This window comes from Gavialis gangeticus, unplaced genomic scaffold (assembly GCF_001723915.1).
Source record: "Gavialis gangeticus isolate Ggan-Ray unplaced genomic scaffold, GavGan_comp1, whole genome shotgun sequence".
Taxonomy (NCBI): Eukaryota; Metazoa; Chordata; order Crocodylia; family Gavialidae; genus Gavialis; species Gavialis gangeticus.
Genome location: NW_017729015.1, coordinates 1271807 through 1286668, shown reverse-complemented (window position 1 = coordinate 1286668; position 14862 = coordinate 1271807). Strand labels below are relative to the sequence as shown.

General features: G+C 48.9%; 1 long non-coding RNA gene across 1 annotated transcript in view; it reads left to right on the top strand.

The window, feature by feature from the left end:
* The first annotated feature begins 256 nt into the window (after positions 1 to 256).
* LOC109293966 overlaps positions 257 to 14862 on the top strand; it is a 22738-nt gene continuing 8132 nt past the window's right edge. The window contains exons 1-3 of the long non-coding RNA XR_002096433.1: positions 257 to 496; positions 742 to 796; positions 992 to 1040. This is a non-coding gene — a long non-coding RNA (uncharacterized LOC109293966). The remainder of the gene's footprint in view (positions 497 to 741; positions 797 to 991; positions 1041 to 14862) is intronic.

Genomic DNA, 14862 nt, shown 5'->3' with positions numbered 1-14862 from the left:
GGGGTGGTGAGTGGTGACCAGGGGTCGGCAACCACCTGCAGATGCTGCCGGCAGCATTGGCAGTAGCCAGCAGGGATAGCTGACTGCCCTCAGACGCCGCCGGTGGTGTTGGTGAAGGGGAGGGTGGTGGCAAGCGGTGACTGCCCACAGGCACCACCGACACTGTCTTTTTGTAGGGGTGCACTGCCACACTTAGGGAAAACCTGTTTAATTTTAAACATTTTTTTGTTGTTGTTGTCCATACACCTAAGGACTTCCTTCAGTAGTGGTAGTCCTAGTCCAGTTCCTCTTTGAAAAACATACAGTGAAACTTCCTGCATTCAACTGACACACAACCACCACTGATAAATTCATCTAGGCAGTGAATCTGATTCATGCTTCCTGCATTGTCAGAGAAGCCATGAGAAAAAGCAGCCTGAGGGCACCTGAAGGATTGGTATGAAAAGGATGTCTGAGCAGAAGCCCAGCCTATTCAAATCATCTCACCTGATTAGTGGTGAGCAGAATGCAAAATCCCTGTGTCTGTTAGCTCCATAAGAGCTCCCTTCACATGGTCCCTGACTAAGCAGATTGCTTGTTAAATTTGAGAAGGCATGGCTTCTTTTTCCCTTCCTCCTAGAGCCCCAATTCTGCCACCTAAACCGACTGTTATATCTAATTGGGAGAGACAGGCACCTGTGTGATGAATACAGAAACCACAACAGAAATCTTTCAAGTAAACATTGGCTTTTTCCTTCACAGCTCACATTGGTAAAAGCCTTCTGTTTAACTGAGGTTACTGCCTTTCATTTACCAGGTAAGCAACCATATATTTGCTAAGGCAGCTTTTTTTAGGGATCTTACAGCAGTCTGTACTCTGCCAGTGTACCTGTTGTGTCATGTAATAACCTTCACGTGTTTATTATTCATAGCATAAATGTCCTGTTTTAAGATCCCATCCAATTTCTCATTACCAAATACCAAACTAATTCATAGTTTCATACATTTTAAGGCTGAAAGGGTCACTGTGATCATCTTCTCTGAGTTCTGGCATAATGCAGGTGAGAGAATTTTACCTAGTGATACATTCATCAGGGATGTCAGTCTTTGTTGGGCTGGAATATATCTTTTACAAGGTCATCTTGATTTAAAGACCTCCAGTTGTGCTAAATCTACCATGTCCCATTGTAATTTGTTCCAATGATTACTTACCTGCCTGATCATAGGAAAGCAGGACTAGAAGGGACTGCAGAAAGTCATCTAGTCTAGCCCCCTTCTTGAAGCAGGATCATCCCTAACTAGACCATCTCAGTCAAGTGTCTAAGATGCTCTTGAAAACTTCCAAAAATGGAGAATCCACAATTTCTCTCGGCAGTCTGTTGTAATGCTTGACCACTCTCATCATCAGAAAGTTCTTACTAAACTCCAACCTTGATTTCCCCTGCTGAAGCTTGAGGCCATTGTTCCTTGTCCTGTTCCCTAGGGCAACAGAGAAAAGCCCATTTCCACTAGGGCTGTGCGAGACTGCGGACAGAGCTTTGGATCTGGAGAAGCTTCGGATGCTTTGGGGTCCAAAGCAGCACATCTGGGTGGAAGTGCTGGCTTCGTTAGGCTTCCCAAAGTGGTTCGGAGCTTCTGAAGAGCTTTGGAGCTGCCTCAGAGATACAGTCACAGGGTGTAATGGGGAAAAAAACAATCTCTAACTTAGTTGTTTTTTGTCCAATTTGGATGAAATTTTCAGAGGTGGTACACTCTGCAGAGCGCATGAAGGCAGCCAAGCTTCAAGAAGATCAGTGCAGGGGTTTGGGGGGAACTGCACCCCAAAGTCTTGAAAGCAAAACTCCTGTCATGTCTATGTGTTACAACACAGGGGAGTCAAAACTGCAAGGTTGGTAGGTCTTGCTGAGGCCACAAAGCCTGCCAAGTTTCAAGATCGGTGAAGGGATTTGGGGGGAACTGCTCCTCAAGCTGTGGACAAGTAAAACTCATGCCATGGGTGACAGTGTGTGTTAAGGCGCAGCGGTGTGAAAGCTGCAGGGTTGGTGGCCCCTGCTGTGTCCGTGATGCCTGCCAGCTGTCAAGGAGATTGGTGCAGGGGGGTTCTGGGGCCCTGCATACCTAGCTGCTGACAGACAAAACTCGTGCCATGGGTGCTTGTGGGACTGACTGTGTCTGTCTTGGGGCAGTTGATTGTCTGTATTGATAGGTTGGAGCACCTTAATAACCCCAGCTCCCACAACCAGGTAGGTTACCCCATAGTAGGACCAAGAAGGCAGACCCAGGTTAGGGAGTGGGCTAGAGGCTCAGAAGCCTGACTTGAAACACCCTCGACTGGTCAATGCTGGGTCCAGGACCCAAAGGGTCAAAAGGGTCAGGGACCCACCGCGAGGGATGCCCAGAGCTGAGGGCCTGGGGTTCTGACTGGCTTTGGAGGTGAGGCCAGGGCCTGTGTGGCCAAAGGTCCCGGGGGGGCCATGCCCAAGATGGGGAAGAATTCACAGAGCTAGGCAGCCCAGAATGAGGGCACAGTAGGCCACCTGATTGGAGGGATCCAGTTGGGGTCTGGACTTGGAGGATTCTGGGGCCCAGTGTGGGGCTGGTGACATTAAGAACTGTGGATGCCATCTGTGAGCCTTGAGCTGTGGTGTAGGGGAGGAATGGAGCCGCAGATAGCGCCCCCTGGCATCAGGGCAAGAATGGGCAGCCTCCTGCCTAATTAACAACATAATTATGTATCATCAAGGCATGGCAGATGAGGAGGTGGGCGGTTGGCCCAGAAACAGGTGGGCGGGCCAATGACAGACTGGCCCCGAGAAAGCCCCCCATTACACTCCCAGACTCCTAATTATTTTATTGTCCTCCGCTGGACTCTTCCCAAGTTGTCCATATCCTTCTTGAAGTGTGCAGCCCATGGGTGACTGCTGCCTCCCAAGTCTGCGGGGGGGGGCACCAGTGGGGCACAACGAGGGGGGAGAGGGGTCCCCCAGTGGCCAGCCAGTGACCAGAGGGGTCCCCCCAGTGGCCAGTCACTGAGCGTGCCGGCTGCACAGCAGCGGTGGAAGTGCTGGCACTTCTGCATGCAGCATGGCGGTGGCAGGGCCCCCCCTACCAGCTGGAGTGCTCGCTGTCAGGGGAGGCACCAGTGCTCTCAGGGGAGGCATGTACCCCACCATGCCTCACCTACGTGTTGCCTGTGGTGGGGCCCAAAACTGGACACAGTACTCCAAGTGAAGCCTCACCTCTGAAAATTCTATGCCAGTCCCCTCTCTTCCATATGATGTCAGCCATTTCTTTCCCATAGTCTTCTACTGTCTTCCTGTTGGCTGTCTGTGCTATAAAGACTCTTCTCACACCACTCTCCAGTAACAGGGCCAGGGTTCCCTGTTACAGCCTGGCAGCTGTTACCAGGTAGTAGGTCCATGGGTGATATGATGTCTCCTGCCCTTATCATTTCCTGCATCCTGTGGTGGTTTGCTAGGGTCACTGGGACCTTTTTGTGCAGTTTATATTTGTCCTAGAAGTGTTTCAGGACCTTGTACAACCATGGGAACTCCATGGTCCATGAGCTCACATTGGTCAGTGTGTACTTCCACTATTGTCACAGTAGTTGCTGTGCAAAATACTTTACAAAACAGGCTGTTTTGGATTATTTCCCTGTTGCCAGTTTGCAACTTTCGCTCATGTACTTGGCACATAGGAATAGAAGGATATCTGGCATTCCTCTGACTCTAGGCCATTTGCTTTGTACAGCATGGTCCTCACCACTTTCTCCCATGTGAAGTTCCACAAGAAGACACACACACGGCTCTTTGGATCATATGGATGACTTGCTGTGAGGGGGAGAAGACTAGAGTGGTGTATAGAAGCATCAGTCATAACACTGCCTTCACAAATGCCTTTTCCCCACCCTCCCAGGTTGACGTGATTGCCATAGTCCCACTCACTGTCTGACCTTGGCTTTGGTCTCTTCCCACGCTCTCTGTCCAGTCAGATTTGGGTCAAAATTGACCCAAAGGAAATTTACCCCCTCTAAACATATGTTAGTACAACCCACCTGAATAAGAATTATGGTAGTGCCCACTAAACACAGTCCCCCTCAGCACCTACTCTTTTTCAAGTCATTGTGAGCCACTACATGGCATATATTTTGACTTCCTCTTCACTCCCACAGTTGAGCTGTGCCTTTATTTCCCATTTCCAATTATTCCTGTTTCTTCACCAGCCTTAAATGTCTGGCAAACATCACAGAAATTGGCTCCAAACAGTTCACAAGAATCGCTCTGTTGGCCCCTCTGTCAGCCTGTCGCATATGATTAATGTGGCCCCATGATCCATGAGGTGAAGCTGGACCAGGCTGCTCTATGCCATATCTGCATATACATTTTTGAAGCATCCCAGGACTCACAGCAAGAACATCCAGTTCCAGTCATGAATAGGGTTAATTAGGGTGCAGGAAACTAATAAACTCAGGGTACTACTTGTAAAGTCTTATAGTATTTACAAGTGCACTGCTGTGGAGTTTTCTTCATGTGCATCAGCCCACATGTAGATGCTGACCAGGCTGGCTAGGGCATGAGGGTGCTTCAGTTCAAGGGTTGCATGACAGCTAGACACATGTTGAAGCACCCGCATGCTCTAGCCAGCCCCTCTGCATCACATTGAACCTTGTTAAAGCAGCCCCAGGCTGACCCCCCAGGAGCCTCTGCCAGCTAGGGTTGCTCCAACCTGGCTCAATGTGCTGCAGCCTGGGTACACATATAATCAGCATGCCCAGGAGCTTCCCAGAAGCAATAAACTATGGAGCAATAAGTGCTACAGTTTACTGTTGCACACTAATGGTGCATGTAGACATGCCCAGGTTGTACTACATATAAGTAGGTGCCAAAGTGCAGCTCAAAAGTGTGTTAATGGAGGACATTTGCTAAAACTTGCAGCAGTTTCAGAAAGGTGAAATGCATCAATTCTATGGGTGATATATGCAAATTACTACAACTATGCATATTTCAAGGTATTTTATTCAAATTTGAGCCTCACTTCCACATACTCAGGGAAAGCAGGGTTGGACAGTAAGAAGGAGGGGAAGGAGCTGCAGGGGGAAGAAGGTGAGGGGCGGGGTAGAAGGCAGGCAAAGGGGTACCTGACTCCCCGTATTTATTTTCCCTGCTGTAGCAGTAGGACTGGGCAAAATTCAAGACACATTTCCAATCATTAGATTCTATACCTGTAAAATTCTATCAACTTGATAATTTTTCCATATATAGAATCTGATTATTAGGAGATCATCTTATTATCAGGGTCATCTACATTTGAGTAAATACAGTAATACCAGGCCCAGGACAGACTCCTGGGGGACTCCATTTGATATTTCCTCCCGAGTAAACATTGACTCATTGATGACTACTCGTTTAATACAATTGCCCAATCAGTTATGTATCCACTTTATAGTACTTTAATTTAATCTGTATTTCCTTAGCTTGTTAATGAGAATGCCATGGGAGACAATTAGAAGTGTTGCTAAAATCAAGATATATCATATCCACTGCTCTTCCTAACCTTATCATTGAAGCAAGTCAGGTTGGTCAGTCATTACTTACTCTTGGTGAATCCATGCTGGCTGTTTCTGATCAACTTGTTCTTCTCTAGGTCCTCTGCAATAGATGCCCTGAGTAGCTGTTCCATGATTATTCCAGGTATTGAAGTCAGGCTGACTGGTCTGTAATTCCCTGGATTCTCCTTCTTTCCTTTCTTGAATATAGGCACTATATTTGTCCTTTTCCAATCATCCAGGACCTCACCTGACCTCCACAGGTTCATAAAGAGGATAGCCAATGATTCTGAAATTACTTAAGCTAATTCCTTCAATACCCTGGTGTGCATCCCTTCTGGCCCTGCTGAGATGAAAGCATCTAGCTTCTTTGAGTAATCTCTAACCTGTTTTTCTATTATCCTAGGATGTTTATCTCCTTCTCAGGGTTGCCAACTGCTCATAAATTTAAGTAACGTCAGTATAAAAGGAAAAATCAGGCTAAAATGCCTGTGTGTAAAATATGGAAAAAACCTTTAGGTGTCTGTAAAGACTCTAAGTAGCCAGAGCCCTTGGTGGGAAAGCAGCTGGATGCACTGTTGAAACACCAAAAGAGTACAGCAGTGCAGCACGAGTAGGAGCAGGAGCAGGAGCGAAGCACTTTGCAGGAAGCTCTTATCCAAGGCCTTGTTGACCACTTCAGTCATGTATTAATGTTGCTGCTGAGTCCTGTCAACTGCCAATAAATTGCTGGGTCAGGTAGGCTGAAACAGGTAAGCTTCTTTGGAGGTCTGTGCTTGGGGATGGGAAGAGTGAGGCTAGCAGGCATGGGTAAACTAAGGGTTGGCTGGGGTGGGGACAGCACGGTGTAAAACTATTGCTGCAGTCGAGCAGAGTTGCCAATCCAAGACACTTTTTTTCCCTGCAAACACTTTACTGACAAACCAGACTTTTTTACTACATTTGTTGTTACATTTCTACATTTGAGCCCAGTTCTTCTAACTAGGTTCTGGAAGCATGACAGGGCCTGGCAGAAGAGTTATATTTACATTATGGAAAACATATCAGGAAAAACATGTATCAGTAAAAAAGTTTGGTTGTCAGTAAGAAGTTTGCAGATTATCAGTAAAGAAACATGTTTCTGGGTTGGCAACCCTGCTCCTTCCTTTTACTGCCAATGGCACTTATCTAGTAGTTGTCCTTATTCATGAAGACTTAAGGAAAAAAAAACCATTAAAATACTTCAGCCTTCTCTGAATCATCCGTAACTAGTGCACTTCCACATTCTGCAAGGGACATATGGTTTCTCTGAGCTTCCTCTGATGTTTGACATACTTGTAAAATCCCCTTTTATTTCTTTTTATTATGTCCCTTGCCAGCTTCACCTCAAATTGTGCCATAGCCTTTCTAACTCTCTCCTTGCACACCTGTGTGATATTCTTATCCTCTTCCCTAGTACTAAGATCACATTTCCACTTCCTGTAGTGTTCCTTTTTGAGTTTCAATGCATTGAAGAGATTGCTGTCAAGCCAGGCTGACCTCCTGTTGGACTTCCCATTTTTCTTTTGCTTTGGGACAGCTTGCTCCTGGGCTCCTAAAAAAGACCTCCTTAAAATACAACCAAGTCTCCTAGACTCTTTTTCCCCTTAGACTTCCCTCCCAGGGGATCCTGCCAATCAGTTCCCTCAGTTTGTTAAAGTTGCTTTTCTGAAGTCCAGTGTCCTTATTTTGCTGCTCTCCTTCCTTTCTTCCCATAGGATCTTGAACTCTCTTATTTCATGTTTCCTGTCACCCAAGTTGTGAGCAGTAAGCCGTGAAGCACTTCTCCCCTAAGTGGCTTCTCTACCACTTGTATCAAAAAGTTATCCCCAACACAATCCAAGAAGTGCTGGACTTCTTGTGCACTACTGTATTTCCATCCCAGGAGATTGTCCTGATAATTAAAGTTCCCCATGAGAACCAGGTCCTGCAATTTGGAATCTTTCATCAGTTGTTTAAAGAAGGCCTCATCCCACTCCACCTCCTGGCTTGGCCTGTAGTGGATGCCCAAAATTACACACTCCTGCAGGGGCCCAGCTGTGGGGCAGCGGGTGGCACCCAGGGGCCCTGTGGGGCCATTGTTGGGGGCCGGGCAATGGGGGGCATAGGCACAACAGCCAGGGCCAGGAGGGTGTCCAGGGCCCAGTGGTCAGCTTCCTCGGACCTCCACTGTTTGGGCCTGGATGGCCACCTGCTGCCAGAGCAGCTCTGTGCACTCCCACTCCAGGGCCTCCATTCATGACCTGTGGTCCCACTGTGCCTAGTCTTACACCTCATCCTGGGTGGTCTCCTGGGTGATATCTTCTGCCTGCCGGGTCTGTGCCTGTACCCATGCCTCCTGCTCCTCTTCTGCCACCATCAGCCACTGGAGGAGGAGGTTCTTATCCAGGGTGTGCTGCTGGCACAGCTGGTGCATATGAATTGCTTCAGTATTGAGTGGTGGTGACCCAGAGTCCTCATCCCTGCTGGGGCTGGTTGACTCTCCCCCACGTCCAAATATTGGCCCTGCAGAGGCAAGAGACAGAAGTCTTTTGTGAGAGCTTGCAACATTTCAGAGATAAGATGCTCTACACCATGGCTGTGTGATGACTGACTTCAGCTAGGGGGTCATCTATGCACAGGTGCCCAGGGACCATGGTAAGTTAGCCAGGCAGGCCTGGGTACAGGCAGCCGCCAACCAAGTTCCCCTGTGTCCACTTTCTTCCCTGGGGCCAGTAGACCACTGGGTGCTGACCACAGGCAGCCTGTCTCCCTTGCCCCCTTCCCAGGGTGGGACAGGTCATGCTGTTGGCAGCACCTGCTGCTGCAGCTGTAAACCCTGCTCCCCTCCTCCTCCTGTAGGCCAACCACTCTGCTGTGCTGCCACCGAGTCCATACTGCCTGGGCTTGAAGTGCATGGAACTCACAGACAACCTGGGTGAGAGGCTGGCTGTGCCCCCACCATGGGTGTCTGGTGCCTCTTGAGTCGGGAGGGGCATGTACCCCCCCGACACCAGTCAGTGACTGGAGGGAGGGTCCCCCAGCAGATGATCCTGCTGGCCTGGGGAGGGGGGTGTCCCCCATGGTCGATCTCACTCACCATAACTCTATGGCCACTTCTGGAAGTGTCACGGCCACTTTTACTGGCAGCCCCACTCCTCAGCCGGTGCTCACAGGGGGGGCACTAGTGCTCCCAACTGCACCCCTGCCCACTGGCTATACAGGGAGCACAGCCTGACAGGGGGTGTACCAGTGCTCTCAGGGGGTGCATGTGCACCCCCATGCACCCCCTATGTGTCGCCTCTGGCCCCCACCCTCCCTGCAGGGGGCCTCTCTGGGAAGGGAGGTGCCCTGAGCATGCCCCTACTGTGTGTGCCCCAGGTGGTGTGCAGTGAGCTGTTTATGAAGGCTGAGGTGTCCCCAAGCCACTATGCCCTGATGATGATGATCCTCCTGGTGCCCCAGGCACACCTGCACTCCTGGTTTGGGACCCTGAGCTATGGTAGCATAAGAGACAAAACCACGATGCCCTGCAATCTGTGTTGCCACCTGGAGGGATACCTGTGGCAAAGCTACATGTCCCTGCCCACTGCTGCTGAGGATATCACAGCTGGCATTGACACCTTCATCAGAGTGTGAGAGGCCCATGCCCATCCAGCTGCAGAGACACAGGCTGCTCAATAAATTTTTGAACTGTGTCCCATCTCTTTGCATGCTGTAGGGTGGGGAGCTCAGGGGGGAACTCAGGGCGAGTGGGGTGCGGGTGAGTGAGGCAGGGAGCAGGGGCAGGGGAAGGACAGGGTGCTAAAAGCCCATGGTCCCCTCCTCCGGTCATGTGTCATAGATTTCATAGACATTTGGGCTAGAACAAACCTTGCAAGATCATGGGGTCCATCCCCCTGCCCAAGGGGCATGAAGTCAGCTGGGGTCAAAGGATCCCAGCAAGATAGGCATCCAAGTGTTTCTTAAAGGTGTCCAGAGTAGGTGCTTGCACCACTTCTGGGGGGAGTCTATTCTAGACTCTGGGGACTTGGATGGTAAAGAAGTTTTTCCTTATGTTTAGCCTAAAATGGTTTTCCAGGAGTTTGTGACCATTGGACCATGTCTTCCTTTGGGGTGCCCTGGTGAACAGTCATTCTCCCAGTTCCAGATGCACACCCCTTAGATACTTATAAGCTGCCACCAAGTGCCCCCTAAGCCTTTGCTTCTCCAGGTTGAAGAGTCCCATGGCTCTCCTCATAAGGCCTACTCTCTTGTTCTTTAATCATGCACATGGCTCTCTTCTGAACTCTCTCAAGTTTCTCCACATCCCTTCTAAAGTTTGGAGCCCAGAACTGGATGTACTATTCCAGCTGTAGCCTCACCAAAGCTAAGTAAAGTGGCGGTGGGGGGAGGGACCTCCTGGGTCTTGCTTGAGATGCATTGATAAATGCAAGCCAGAGTTTTGTTTGCTTTTCTGGCTGTGGCATTGCATTGGTGGCTCATGTTTATCTTGTGGTCAATCATGATCCCCAAGTCTCTTTCAGTTGTAAGAGTGCTAGTGAGTGTAGCGCTGCTGAGCCTATAAGTATGATGTAGGGGGGAGGGGTTTCTGAGGTGGAGCACCTTGCATTTCTCCCTGTTAAATGCCATCAGGTTTTGAATCGCCCACCTTGCAAGCCTGTCCAGGTCAGCCTGAATTGTCAGCCTATCCTCTAGTGTGACCACACTTCCCCATAATTTGGTGTCATTGGCAAATTTAGCTAGTCTGCTTCTGACACCAGAATCCAGATTGTTTATAAATACACTAAAGAGTACTGGTCCAAGTATGGAGCCCTGGGGGATGCCACTTATCACCATGCACCATGTTGATTTGGTTCCATTGACTATCACTCTCTGGGTCCGACCATGGAGCCAGTTCCCCAGCCATCGGACCGTAAGGCTGTTGAGGCTGCAGTTCCCCAGGTTTACCATGAGGACATCATGGGAGACCAAGTCAAAGGCTTTTTTGAAGTCTAAATATATGATATCAACCTCTTCTTCTTTGTCTAGGTGATGCATCACTTGCTCATAGAAGGAAATCAGGTTGGTCAGGCAAGACCTACCCTCAATAAATCTATGTTGGCGCTTTCTCAGAATGTTGCTTTCCATTAACCTGTTGTTAATGATTTCTTTGATGATTTTTTTCCAAGATCTTATCAGGGATGGAGGTCAAACTGATTGGCCTGTATTTCTCTTGATCTTCCTTCCTCCCTTTCTTGAACATAGGCACCACGTTAGCCATCTTCTAATCTTCAGAAACCTCTCCCGAGTACCACGAGTTCTCAAATATCCTTGCCATTGGCCATGATATGATGTTAGCCAGTTCTTTTAGCACTCTTGGGTGCATTCTATCTGGGCCAGCTGATTTGTGAATGTCCAGCCTCTCAAGGTGTTCCCTCATGAGATCTTCACCAATGATGGTCGTATGTTCTCCCATACCTAGGTAATCCTGGCATTTTCTTATGCAGAGTGATCCCCTTGGGCTGGTAGAAGACTGACGCAATGTAATCATTAAGGAGATTAGCTTTTTCCTGGGTGATGGCTGTCAGCTGCCCCATTTAGTTTAGCAAGGGTCCAGTGTTGCCCTTGTATTTCTTCCAACTTGCCACGTGTCTGAAGAAGGACCTTTTATTATCCTTGATTGCTGTAGCCAGTTTGAGTTTGGTTTCACCCTTGGCTTTCCTAGTTCATCCCCTACAGGTTTGGGTCAATGCTGAATACTCCTCTTTGGCAGTGTTACCTGACTTCCATCCCTTATAGGCTTCTCTTTTCAGATACAGGAGGTATCCATGAAAAGGGAAACCTATAATAGATGGAAGTCAAGTAGCACCACCAAGGAGGAGTATTCAGCACTGGCCCACACATGTAGGGAGCAAAGTAGGAAAGCCACGGCTGACACCAAACTCAAACTGGAGTGTCACTGGAGGGATCAAGGCAGGCAGGGGCTCAGGCAGGTTGCCTCTGCTGGTGACACTTGTAGGGGTACAGCCTGGGTACCCAAGGGGCCAAAATGAAGGTCAGCTCCCACATAAAGGCCATGGCCTTGCAGGCACGACTGGACCAACAACTGTAGTCAGTTGCAGCCATCCACCTTACCCACAAGGTCTTGACCATAATGCAGCACTGCCATGCTGGCTGGGAGTGCCCTTGCTCCTGCATCCCACCCGACAGGGCCTCATAGATTCATGGATATTAGGGTCAGAAGGGACCTCAGCAGATCATTGAGTCTGACCCCCTGTCCCAGGCAGGAAAGAGCACTGGGATCAGATGACTCCAGCCAGGTGCTTGTCCAGAATCCTCTTAAAGACACCCAAGGTAGGGGAGAGTACCAACTTCCTTAGAAGCCCATTCCAGATTCTGGTAACCCTTATCATAAAGAAGTTCTTCCTGATGTCTAACCTGAATCTGCTTTCTGTCAGTTTGTGGCTGTTATTTCTAGTTACTCTAAGGGGTGCCCTGGTAAACAGAGCATCTCCTATCCCTTGCTGTCCCCCTCTGATGAACTTGTAGACAGCCATAAGATCCCCTCTCAGCCTTCTCTTGCAGAGGCTGAAGAGATTCAGGTCCCTCAGTCTCTCCTCACACGGTCTTAACTGCAAGCTTCTTACCTGCAAGTTCTTAGCAAGCTTTTAGGTGCAATCACCCTCCTTCAGGCATAGGAAGTCTCTGCTGTTCTGGGACTCCAAGGAAGACACCTAAAGAGACCCAGCCCTGCCTTAATAATAAATGCAAGATCTGTCAGTACATTTGTGACAGATGAACACAATTATCAACATTCCTCACAATACAACCATCAGAATCCGTCATCCAGTGCACCAAATGTCTTTGTAGAAACTTTGTAGATAAAACGAGACAAAAGCTACACATCAGAATGAATGAGCATAGAAAAGATAAATAACAGAGATACTAGAACACAGGTAGAATAATATTTTTCACAGAAAAAGCACACCCTGTCTCACCTTACAGTTCTTGTGTTCAAGAGAGATTTACAAAACACCTTCAAAAGACAAGTCTGGAAACAAAAAGCCATTAGCCCGTTGGACACTAAGAAACAGGGACTTAATATAGAAAATGACTTAATGGTCCCTTAGGATCTACATGATACTGGCTAATTTCTGCCCCTCACAAGTGCAGAAATTAGCACTAAACTACGCTCCTGAATGGTCTAGAGCTCTTACACTTAGCAGGTTTCTACTGAATCTCTTGTCTGTTGCCTAACTACAATTATTTCTTATCTCCTTTTTTTATTTATATATGGAGATTTAAACAAGCTCTTGTTCTATATGCTATTTAGCTCTTCTCTATGTGCTTTCTTTCCCAGAGACCTGAGGAAGGGTACTGTGGTACCTGAAAGCTTGTCTATCTTACCCATGCAGTTGGACCAATAAAAGTTATGACCCACAGGAATCCTTGCCTTGGCTTAGGACAGGGGGAGGCAATTAATAGGCCTGCAGGCCACATAGGGAGTTCTGCTGAGCTGTCATGGGCTAGGTCAGCACTGCACTTCTCCCCTCCCCCATGCAACAATTCACCAAAACTCCCTAAGTGGGATGGGGCTGTGGGTGAGGAGTGTTGTTTGGGATCAGCACAGCATGGAGCCAGGGCTCTGGGCAGAGCTGGGAGGTCTGTGGGTCTGCTGCCCCGCACTGTAACCAGCCCAAGATCCTGGGGTCTCCCTGGCCCTGCCCACCTGTCTCGCTCCCAGACTCTGCTCCCCACCAGCCCGCAGCCCCATCTCAGCTGCCCAGCCGACCACCCTGTTCATGCAGGTCCTACCCCCAGCGGTGGGTGCAGGGTGAACAGGCTGAGGTGTCTGGGCAGCAGGTCTGGGTCCATCAGCAGCGGCCGGAAGGAGCCACCACCGTCAGGGCTCCTGGGAAATAGAGTCCAACCACCACACCCCATCAGCCCCATTGTGTGCCCAGGGGCATTGGGACTGGCTGCATGTGCCATGGCCTAGGCTGGCCTTCACACCTGGGCCAGGTAGGACCAGGGGACCAGCTGCAGGATGGACAAAATCCTTTGGCAGGCCAGATGTAGCCCATGGTCTGCATTTTGCCTGCTCCTGGGTTAGGAGCTAGAACCTTGTACTTTCCCATCCCCCACTCCAAAATAGAACTCGCCTCACTGCATCACTCTCCTTCCACTTTGCTCTCCTTTCCCTGGCTCAAAACATAGCTTCTCTTGTGGTGAGTTAGTGGAAGCTTCAGGGTTCTCCAGGTGATGTCTACCTTATGGCCTCATAGCCAGAGCAATTTTCTAGAAAGTGGGAAATGCCAGCTCAAAACTCGTGGGGAAGGCCTAGAACCTGGGTGGGAGACTTCCTTCTTCAACACTAGTCATAATTCTTTGGCAGTTGTGTTTTGGGGATTTAAATGGAGTTACAGAATGTCTCATGCCTCCAGAGGCTGGGGGGGCACAGCGATCTCCTGCAGGTGGCGGCAGTGTCGGTGGTGAGGTGGGGAGTGGCAAGCACCAACTGGTGATCAGTGAAAACCTACAGACACTGCCAGCAGTGTCATAGCAGCCAGTGGCAATGGGTGACCGCCCACAGATGCTGCCAGAGGTGTTGGTGGCAGCGAGTGGCAACCGCCTGCGGGCAGCGTCAGCAGCAGTCAATTTCAGGGGGTGCACCATCAATCTCAGGGGGTGTACATGCACCCGTGTGCACCCCCTACACATTGTCAATGGAGTTATATGTGTCCCAGTGATGCTATTCTGTCTCAGTGTTACGTGGTTACATATAACTTTCTGAGTATGTGGCACAACTGAAGGTGTGCAAGTGCAGATAGAATCCAGACTTTGTGTAAGTTACAAACATTATGCTTATGCAGCCACATATATGCCCCTTAGGTGCATAAAGGTGAAACTGGATGGGACCCTTTGTGTCCCTCTCTTCTTGTTTGATCATTCCCTAGGGCAAGTGACTAATAGTCCAAACTAAAGTTCACAAGTCAATCAATTACAAATGTCAGATTTGATAGAAGGTATACATGTCTCCTATTAAATGCATTTCATGTATATGCAGTGCCCTCTTACTATTCCCAGGTGATCACATTTTCTGTGCACAATGATTTTTAATTGGAAGCCTGGGGTTACTGAGTGAAGGTGAACAATGACCTTACAACAATTGGTTGAAACCAGCAGGTTAAACAGAAACAGTCTGACAAACCAGACTGTGATAGCAAAGACCCTCCTCTGGTACTGATAGGAGGTCAAAGCTCTATGTGATGGTGGACCTTGCCTCTCTGTATCTTTTTATAATCTCCCAAAGACCTGTAAGTACCCTGACTTTCCCGCCTGCCACGTCTTGGATGTTA